At 32.3% G+C, this 10,751-nt stretch overlaps 1 pseudogene; it reads right to left on the bottom strand.

Moving 5' to 3' along the window:
- Window positions 1-8,781: 8,781 nt before the first annotated feature.
- On the bottom strand, window positions 8,782-10,280 carry LOC120197652 (annotated as a pseudogene).
- Between the last annotated feature and the right edge of the window lie 471 nt (window positions 10,281-10,751).

Below are 10,751 nucleotides of genomic sequence, written 5' to 3'. Positions count from 1 at the left end.
TCACTATAACACATCATCCTCTTCAATATCTCACTATAACTTTTCAAACTACCAAACCAAAATAGCAAGAAATAATCAACTAAAAAGTTCTTACCTTAACTATGGCACTCAAAGTGGAAGAAGAAAGAAAGAAAGGAGAAAGATAGTTTCTAGACTTCTCTGATAATTTTCCTTCCCTTCCACGTGCCATTTAAACCCCCTAAATGAATTTTTAATTCATTTACTTACCAATTGACCATTATACCCTTCTATATTTCCATCTTTATTAATCAATCCTACTCATATAATTTCCAATTAAGTCCCTAAACTTTTCAATTTTTTGAAATTAGACACGAAGTTTCACAATCTTACAATTAAGTCACTAACCTAGTTTTTGGGATGTTACAAATCCCCCTTAAGAAAATTCATCCTCGAATTTTCACTTCATAAAGAAATAGAGAAATCATATATGTATATCACCTTCACGTACTTAGGTTACTTTCATTACTTTAATTTTTCGTAGCTGCCACTAATAAACTTGTCTTCAATCTCTCCATGATTCAATCAATTACCTGACTTCTTATTCCTTCAATTCAATACATACAGTTGACCTTTAGAACTACGTATAACATGATTCAACATGTACATTGTCAATTCAAGATCATAATTCAATTGAGTTCTCTCATCATTCTCTCATGGATTGCAACATAAACAAAACCTTTACTCTTGTATAATCCTCATTCGAAGTTCAATACATATAACCTTGATAGTTGCAACTACTTGCATAGAATCTTGTTTTATATTACTACTTATTAATAACCATCTAGGCTCCTTATATTTTTCAGAATAAATTTCTCGTACCTCAAACAAATTCAACACAGATTATTCACCTAATAACCATGCCCTAATAGTTTAATCCCTATCAACTCATTATTTATAGCTTCAAATCAAAATTTTCAATTCCCCCACTAATTTTCTACTAGTATATAACTATATTGATCTCGGGTCTATCAAAACCAAAACTACATTACCACATTATTAAAAAATACCTGCAATGATATATGGATCATCAAAATCTTCGTCAGCCCTTAAATTATAAACCCGTACAGTTGAACGCATCTCATATTGAGTGGATGACTCAGACGGATCTCTTCCTCGACCTCTGCCTCTACTTCTCTGAGATACCACAGCAGATCACTCAATTTTTTCAATTTCATCAGTCATGAATAAACAATCTCGAATAAAATGTCTGATGTCACCACATCTAAAGAAGGCTTCGGAGACCTTTTGACACACTCCAATATGATTCTTTTCACAATACGAGCATTGCATTGATTGACTTAGATTTAATCTTTTAGCAGAATATGCAATTGACTTAGACATATTTTGAGGTTAAGAATCAGAATCTCTACTTCTCTTTGATGGTACTGAACTCGATGAAGCACCAGCTCTCTTAGATATATGAACTTTTTACTTTCCAAACCTCTCATTCTGAGCTCTCTCTAGAGCTTTAGCACGATTGAACACCTCTTGAAACATGACAAATTCAAAGCTAACAATAACTCTTTTAATGTAGGGAACAATCCCTCCACAAACTAATCATATACATCTTTCTCAGTTGGAATAAGCTTGGCAGCAAAACGACTTAAATTATTAAACTCACATTCATATTCATACACTGTGTAGTTCCCTTGCTTCAAGTTCATAATTTTTTGCTTTATTTGTCTAATAAACTAGTCACCAATATACTTGTACTTGAATTCTTCTAAGAATAATGACCATGTCACTTGATCACTTCTCAATTTCATGGTGACATTTGTCCATCTAACATTATCTTAACATTGTTTAACCAATGGTCCGCAACAACAGGACTTTCCTCAGCTTCACCCTTGAACTCATGTGCTTCTATACTTCTTAACTCTTTCGCTTCATTTATTCTAGGAGTTGAGGGAGCAGAAGGTTGAAAACGTGCCAGAATGGCATTCAACATCTTGAAAAACAACCCTTGATCATGTACATATACTACATGAGGTGTTCGGTCTTCTCCTTGCCTGGCCAGGGCAGGTGAATTGCTACTGCCTTCAGGTCTATCATTTTTCCCTTCACTTCGAGAGTTCTCATAGTCAGACATCTAATAAGACAAAACCATATAACTTTATTAGAAGACAGCATACTCATTATTTTATCAGATTAGAAGTTTTTACTTTTTGTTGGCATGTATACTGTTTAAAACATTTTTGACTTCGATTTAAGCCTAGAATCAGCTAAACCTTGGCTCTAATACCATTAAATGTAACACCCCCAACCCATATCTGACCCAGATACGATCCCGAGGTGTCACATTAACTTTTCAAAGCATTTTACTTGTACAAATAGTAGAAAATTTGAAACTTATATTAAATAAACTGAATAATTTACATAAATATAATCAAAAAGGTTTACAAAATCAATTAGAGCATATATTGTTTTAACTTATAATTACATGCCAACAATATTTCATATAACAAAATAACCTACTATTTATACGGCTTCTGATCTGATTCGAGTAAAGATATGCATTCTTAACTTCTTATCCTTGCTCCTCAAGCTTCTTTGTTCCTACATGTGAAACACTCACACGCTAAGTCACAGACTTGTGAGGCATATAAAACTTATAATGGAAACTTAAATATTTAATAATATCATAACATTTCATACTATAATATCAGGCAAAACCATATAACATTTCATATAGAAATACATACATATACATATATCATCACTAACATTCTTAACGTTATCATATCTTATTATCATTAATCCCTTTAATCATATAATCTTGTACTTAACATTCATACCCCTCATACAATACATTTCACAAAGCAAACATATAGCATCACATACAGTTAATTTATATTAGTTATTTTAATAGCCCATGGTACACTTCTGATAACTAAAGATATGTGAGTGCATTGAGGTTCTGCACAAATGTTGTCACCACAGCTCGTATAATTTGCACTGATTGCCATATAAAATGTCCCGAATGACCACATATATGTCCCGAATAACCTCGTAGAATTTTCCCGAAGGACTGCGTAGAACCCTTGACTCTTGGCATGCCAATTATACCCTCAACTCTCATATCACATAACATGGGATTTACCATTTATAGATTTCACATGTTCACATAGTCAACCAAATCATCACATATACATGTACTCATATAGCTCATATCATGTAATCACTTATATCGTATCATGGAGATTATGTAACATTCTTGTATAGTCTCATAGCTCATTGTCATATAAAGCATATCACATAGGTTCATATCACATAACATGTAATCACATAACTTATTATCTCATTTTCCTTTTAATCACATAAATCAATTATATCAATTAACATAGTTTATCACACATCCATTCACATGGATCATGTATAGAAATACACTTAACATCTAGATATATACATGTACTCATGTACACATAATCATCATATCAATAACATACTTGTATCATTGTCCTTATGAAATCTATTATAGGAAATAGACTCATCGCAAGTCTTAATTCCATAAAATAACCTATACATAATACCATGCACTCACCTTGGCCTTACTAGTCAACACCAATCTCTTATCTCTCTTTCGATAAATCTTACTTTGTCGACTTGTCCGAACTTTGCTTTTGCTCGATATCTACACGAATATATAATCCATATAAATATTGGAACTCGAATTACTCTAAAGGATTCTACGAATGTAAACTAAACAAAGCTCTAAATTTCAACTTGATTAGTATCAGTACTAGAAGTACAGTACCGATACTTCTATGCTTATAGTATCGATATCATCCCTCGGTATCGATACCTATTATTGATTCTGGAATTTTAATCTAAAAATGGTACTGATACTTCTACATTGGTATTGATACCTATGGCATCGATACTACCACTTCTGTATTTATACCCCATGAATAATTTTTCAACTTTTGCCTTATGGTATTGATATTGTTCATGCAATATCGATACCTACACAAAATTATCTCCTATTATTGCTTTGTAGTATCGGTACTACTCATCCAGTACCGATACCACTAATCTAGAATATACCCCTACAACCCGAAAATTACCAACACTTCACATAAACTCCACTTTTAGAACTCCTTTCATGCCATTAAACTCAACTATACTCACTTAACCTATCCTTTATCACTATAACACATCATCCTCTTCAATATCTCACCATAACTCTTAAAACTAAGAATCTTACTAAACTTTCAACATGTTCTAAACTCATTTCTAATACTTTATACTTCTTATTCCAACTTTTGAGAAGTCAAATTTATGTTCAAAATTCATTAACTCCTTCTTTTCCACAAATTCACTTAAAAACTCCTTTTATTAAATCACTCATAATTTGTCCCTCTTTTAGTTTCTATAACTCCTTAAGCTTCTCCAAGCTTCCTTAATACCCCTACTAACCCAAAACCAAACCAAAATTTCAAGAAATAATCAATTGAAAAGTTCTTACCTTAACTAAGGTACTCACAGTGAAAGAAAGAAGAAAGGAGAAAGATAGCTTCTAGACTTCTCTAATAATTTTATTTCCCTTCCACGTGCCATTTAAACACCCCAAAATGAATTTTTAATTCATTTACTTGCCAATTGACCATTATATTCTTCTATCTTTCCATCTTTATTAATCAATCCTAGTCATATAATTTCCAATTAAGTCCTTGAACTTTTCAATAATTTCAAGAAATAATCAATTGAAAAGTTCTTACCTTAACTAAGGTACTCACAGTGAAAGAAGAAGAAAGGAGAAAGATAGCTTCTAGACTTCTCTAATAATTTATTTCCCTTCCACGTGCCATTTAAACACCCCAAAATGAATTTTTAATTCATTTACTTGCCAATTGACCATTATATTCTTCTATCTTTCCATCTTTATTAATCAATCCTAGTCATATAATTTCCAATTAAGTCCTTGAACTTTTCAATTTTTTGAAATTAGACCCGAAGTTTCACAATCTTACAATTAAGTCATTAACCTTGTTTTTGGGATGTTACACGTTCAATATCTACATAATAATAAGATTGGTATAAATGTATGAGTTCTCATCACTATAAAAAAATCATGAATAACATAAGCTAAATGATGCACTTAATTCACAATTTCAATTTGAACAGTATTGGTACCCTAGTCTCGGTCCCGATACTTCCTTACTACGATATCGACACTATTCTTCAGTATCGATACACTTTACCCATTATGAAATTTGACTCTAAAAATGGTACTGGTACTTGTATATTGGTATCAGTACCCTTGGTATTGATGCTACTCCTTTAGTGTTGATGCTCTTTAAAGGGTTCATAAGGTTTTTAACTTATGGTAAGATATTATTCTTCCAGTATCGATACCCCAAACCCAAGTTTCACTCATATTACTTTGAAGTATCGGTATTGTTCATACAGTACCGATACCTCTATCCCAGAACATACTTATTTTAACCCGAAAATTTACCAAAACTTATATAAACTCCATACTTTTAACTCCTTTCAATACTTCAAACTCAACTATACTCACCCAAACCAACTTATCTCACTTTAATACTCCTTAACATAAAAAAAATCTCACTAGTATACTTGAAACCAAAAATCATACCAATTAATCAACATTGTTCTTAATCCTTTATAACACTTCAGATTTCTTATTCCATCATATGACAAGTCACATTTCATTTCAAAATTCATTTACTAACTCTTTCTCAACAATTCGCTCACAAACCCTCCTTTATTTAATCGTCCATAACTTAGCCATCTTTTAGTTTTAAGCAACCCTAAACTTTCTTTAAGCTTATGGATCACCCAAAGACCAAAAACCAAACTTAAAATTAAAGAAACAATCAACTTGTAAGGGACTCACTGTTGAAATGGAACTTCACGGCTAAAGGAAGAAGAAGAAGAGAAAAATATTTCCAGATACTTCTTCCTTTCCCTATTTCCCACATATATATATTACACCACTTAAGATATTTTTAATTCATTTCTTGTATAATGACCAATATGCCCCTTTCTCTTTTAATTTTTTCTAATTCATCCTACACAAAGAAATTCCTATTAAATCCCTGAACTTTTCAATTTATCCACTTAAATCACAAAATTTCAAAAGCTGACATTTTGGTCACTAGCCCAATGTTTGGGATGTTACTCCAAGTAAGTCACATCCCACACCAACTCGACCAAAAATGCCTCATCACCACTATACAACAACAAAATAAAGAAAATCAGAAAGAAGGTCAAAGTTTTTTATGATTTTATTTTGTATCCCTTTGTAATCATGTATAAACCGCCAAAATATTTGTAAAAAACGCAATTAACAACAACCATCAAAAGCAATCAAAGAATCGGGTGCATTTTTTTTATATGTATTTCTCTTTTTTTCATTTTCTAGTAGAGATTGTTAAGTGTGTGTGTGCGTGCATTCAGTAGAAACAAAAAATAGAAATATGAAGATAATGGGTTTAGGTTGTTCACCTCAGGGTTTCGAGCGTCGACATAGTCGAGCTCTTCGTCGGAGGTTAAGAGGTCGTGAGTGTAGAGCGTTTAAAGTTCAATTTTCTTCGTTTTTTTATAAAATATTAGATGTTTGAGGGTCATATGCTTATATTTTCTAGTTTTATGATACAATAGCGGTATCGAATGATGGCTTAGGGCTGTCGAAACTAGAAAAGATTAGGGGACTTTGGAAGTTTAGAGGGAGATTTTTGGTTCTAGGGTTCGAGTTAGGAGATTAGAGAAGGAAAGTGAGAAGTTGAGAGAAAAAAGAGTTTTTTTATTATGTGTTTAGGTTATAAATGAGCAAAAAAAAGTCTAATATATACATGGGTTTTAGGGGTAAATCATGTAAAATTCCTCTAAATTCACGCGTGTTTTTACATTATGGTCATTGATTGCTTCATTTTTAATTTATTTCGAATTCTACATGCTATTTTATGTTTATTTCAATTTAGTCATTTATTTTCTTTTTTATTATTTGAATTATTTAGTTCTTTTACTTTATTGCATTTTAGCCACTGGTATTAAAATATTGTTAATAAAAACTCGATACGACCTTACAGTGAGTTGTTCTAGGCTACGACCCACATTATTGTTGTTCGAATAAAATTCTAATCATTGATTACTAACTTCTAATTTTAATTAATTACTAATCTACTAACTGCTAACCCTAATACATTCAAATTAATATACGACCTTGTGGTGACCTGCTCTAAGGTATAACCCGCATTATTATGGTCCGGATAAAATTTTAAAAATTAATCGCAAACTTTTAGCTTTATTCGATTTACATTTATGTTATTTATGTTTATGCACTTTATTTTTCATTTATTTACATTTATGCACTTTATATTTCTATTTGTTTACATTTCATCCCTTTAGTTTTCTATTTTTACATTTTTGCAATTTAATTTTTAGCATTTTACATTTCTTCCCCTTTAATTTCCAGCATTTCAATTTATGTACTTTACTTTTGGTTTTATTTTATTTTAGTCATGAATGTCATTTATAGTTTAATTTATTTTAATGTCTATTTTTTAATTATTTACATTTTAATCATCATTCTTTACCATGTTCACATTTATGTTCATTTAGCTCTTATACTTTACATATCCGTACTTTATATATATTCTTATTAAATATTATTTTAAAATATATGCATATGTTGTTAAAAGTAACATAGTATTATTTTGTGCGAGGAATTTATGAGAACACACCTTGCCTGATAAGGATTATGTTTCCGAGAGTTGTTCGTACAAAGTAATTAAATATACATAATTTATAAAAATCAGGGTAATATGATTTTTTGTGTGGAGTCTACGAAAACATACTTTGACTGACAAGGAAGGTGTTTTCGAAGATTATTCGTAAAAAAAATTATACCCCTTTAAGTAATTTTCTAAAAGTAAATCATAATTTAAATTCCAATCGAATTTACAATTTTCAAAATTTTAAATATAAAGATAGTATATCAATGTCACTCCGAGACAAAAGCTCAATGTAGTCACCAACACGGGCATCACTGTTGGGATCAAATTCGCGGAAACCGACTTACCAAACACAGTATTTATCAGTTCCACAAGCAGGCAAGTTCCCTTTGGCATCAGTCAAAGTAAGACCCAACTGAATCGATTTCAGAAGATCAACATTTGCTTTCCATCAAAACTACTCTTTAAATTGCCCATTGGACTCAAAACAATGCCCGAGAACTCGGTGTCCATAGCAATGTACGGGGAAGCATTGACGGTGTCTCGAATTAAATCGATTTCAGAAACCAAATTCTCACCCCCAAACTTCCCTTATGTGAGAACTGATTCACTTCTTAACTCAATCGACGTATTTCTACACCAAACGAGAAAGGAAAAAGGTTTAATTTCTTGGACAACTATGGAAGAAAGAACCAAATCCCCAGAATCTGCAATATCAAGATAAAACACCAATAAGTACCTATTTCTCACAATCAACAGAGAAAAGAAACCATTTCTTTATTCAAATTTAAAGAACATGCCAAAGGCACACCAAGCATGATCATTAATTAATCATACAGGTAATTCTTCTTGATCATGCAGGGTTTGGTTTTTGAAGTTCAATTAACAATACCTTAACTCAGTCCGCAATCTTGATATATTATCCGCTCTGCAATACTGCAATGTCTGAGATAAATCTAACAGTTGCTCCTTGACATAACTAAATTGTGGATGTTGACCTGAGACACTTCAAGAAAACTACAATGAAAAAGGAAAGAAAATCGACCAAAACTTATAGTAGCTCAAAATCTCGATGAAAGCATGCTTACAACGGCTGGCCTTGGTGAAACATTTCTCTGATCATCGATCCCCGCCTCTCTCTCCACTTATATGCATTCATCATTGCAAACAAGAACAAATCAAGTATAATAAGTCGACAAAATGATCAATGATATCCATGATTTTGGAAATGAAAATCAGATGAGTAAAACAGGCTGATGATAAAGATAACATATAGTATAAGTAGATTGCAAGTGGAACACAAAGTCTAACAAACGGGTTTTAGTTCATAATCTTTGATATTTAAGAAGTATTCTGTCAACCAAGACCATATAACAAACCAGTATATTTCTCAGTCCACCGACTAAAGAGATTCTCTTCGAATTATTACTGAGTATACTGTCCATTCTCCACACCAGACCATATAACACACCAGCATATTTATCGGTCGAACAGCTAAAGAAATTTTCTTTCAGTTTCATGAATGTACAACAAGTAAGCAAACTATCCAAACCAGCTTGGTGACAAATGCCAATCCTCTCCACTTCTAACAGCTCTGCGAGCTTGTTCAACCCACCATGAAGGCTGTTGCAAAACTTCATCAGATGCTTGATATCATATAAATTCGGGAAGTAAATCTTGATCAGACGGAAGAATCCTGTCTGTATATCAGGAAGATTCTTGTACGTAAGCAACTTAAGCAAATACCCAAAGTCGTAACCGCTATGAAAAGTCAGCCAATGCACATTATCATTCAAAACGATCCCGGACGACATTAACAGTTCACTGAAGTCATGAACACAAACACCCTTTTCTTTGTTCATCTGAAAATCAATGCCACTCTGAGACAAAAGCTCAATAGAGTCATTAGCATAAACGTCCTCTTTGGGATCGAATTTGCGGAAATTGAATTGCCAAATGCAGAATTTATCGGTTCCACAAGTAGGGAAATTTCCTTTGGGCATCGGATAAAGTAAGACCCAACTAAATCAGTTTCAAAAGATCAATATTTGCTTTCAGAGTTTGGTAATTGTAATAAAAGCTGCTCTTGAAATTGCCTATTGGGCGTAGAACAATGCCCGGGAACTAGGTGTCCATAGCAATGTAGGGGTAATCATCAACAATATCAAGGATTAACTCCAATTCACAAACCAAATTCTCATCCCAAACTTCCCTTATGTGAATTGATTAACTTTCGGCAAAATAGACATATTTCTTCACCAAAAGAGAAAAGGACCAAAGCTCTAATTTACTGGAGAACTATAAAAAAATCCAAACCCCCAGAATCTACAATAACAGAATGAGAACACCAATAAGTACCCATTTCTCCAAATCAACAGAAAACAAAAAACCCATATCTTAAAAAACCAATCAAAGCCTTGAAAAAAAAATAAAAACAAAAGGATGACAAGAGTAAAGAAGAAGAGATCTTACCCGGAAAATCAAAGACGTTGCAGCTGAGGGAAAATGAAAATGAGAACCAAATCGAAATCTGTGGGGTTTTAGAGAGACGAGATGAAATGAAGGTAGGAGAAGCGTTTATGTTTTATTTTTTATTTTTATTTTTTTTGAGAAAATAATATCAGAGATCGAAAATATCTTATAATATAGGATTTTAAATAACTTTTTTTTCATTTGCGAAAATAATCAATAAATTCGCAAAGCGATATTAAATTCGCAACGCGAACTCTAATTTCGTAACATAATTTCCAAATTCGTAACGCGAATTTCTCATATTCACAACTCAGTTTTGAAATTCGCAACTCGAATTTCTTTTTCGCAACGTGATTTTCTAAATTCGTAACGCGAATCTGTAATTCGCAACGCGAATTTATAAATCGCAACGCGAATTTATAAATCGCAACACAGAATTCAAATTCGCGAAGCGCGTTTATTTTCGCAACGCGAATTTTATTTTCGAATTCGAAACACAATATTATTTCGCAACACAAATGTAAACAGTATAATCGTAACTCATAACCTAAAACCCTA

Source organism: Hibiscus syriacus, unplaced genomic scaffold (assembly GCF_006381635.1).
Source record: "Hibiscus syriacus cultivar Baekdansim isolate YM2019G1 unplaced genomic scaffold, ASM638163v2 tig00117048_pilon, whole genome shotgun sequence".
In the NCBI taxonomy this organism is placed as follows: domain Eukaryota; kingdom Viridiplantae; phylum Streptophyta; class Magnoliopsida; order Malvales; family Malvaceae; genus Hibiscus; species Hibiscus syriacus.
Note: the sequence above shows the minus strand (reverse complement) of the source record. Positions and strands in the feature narration are given on the sequence as shown.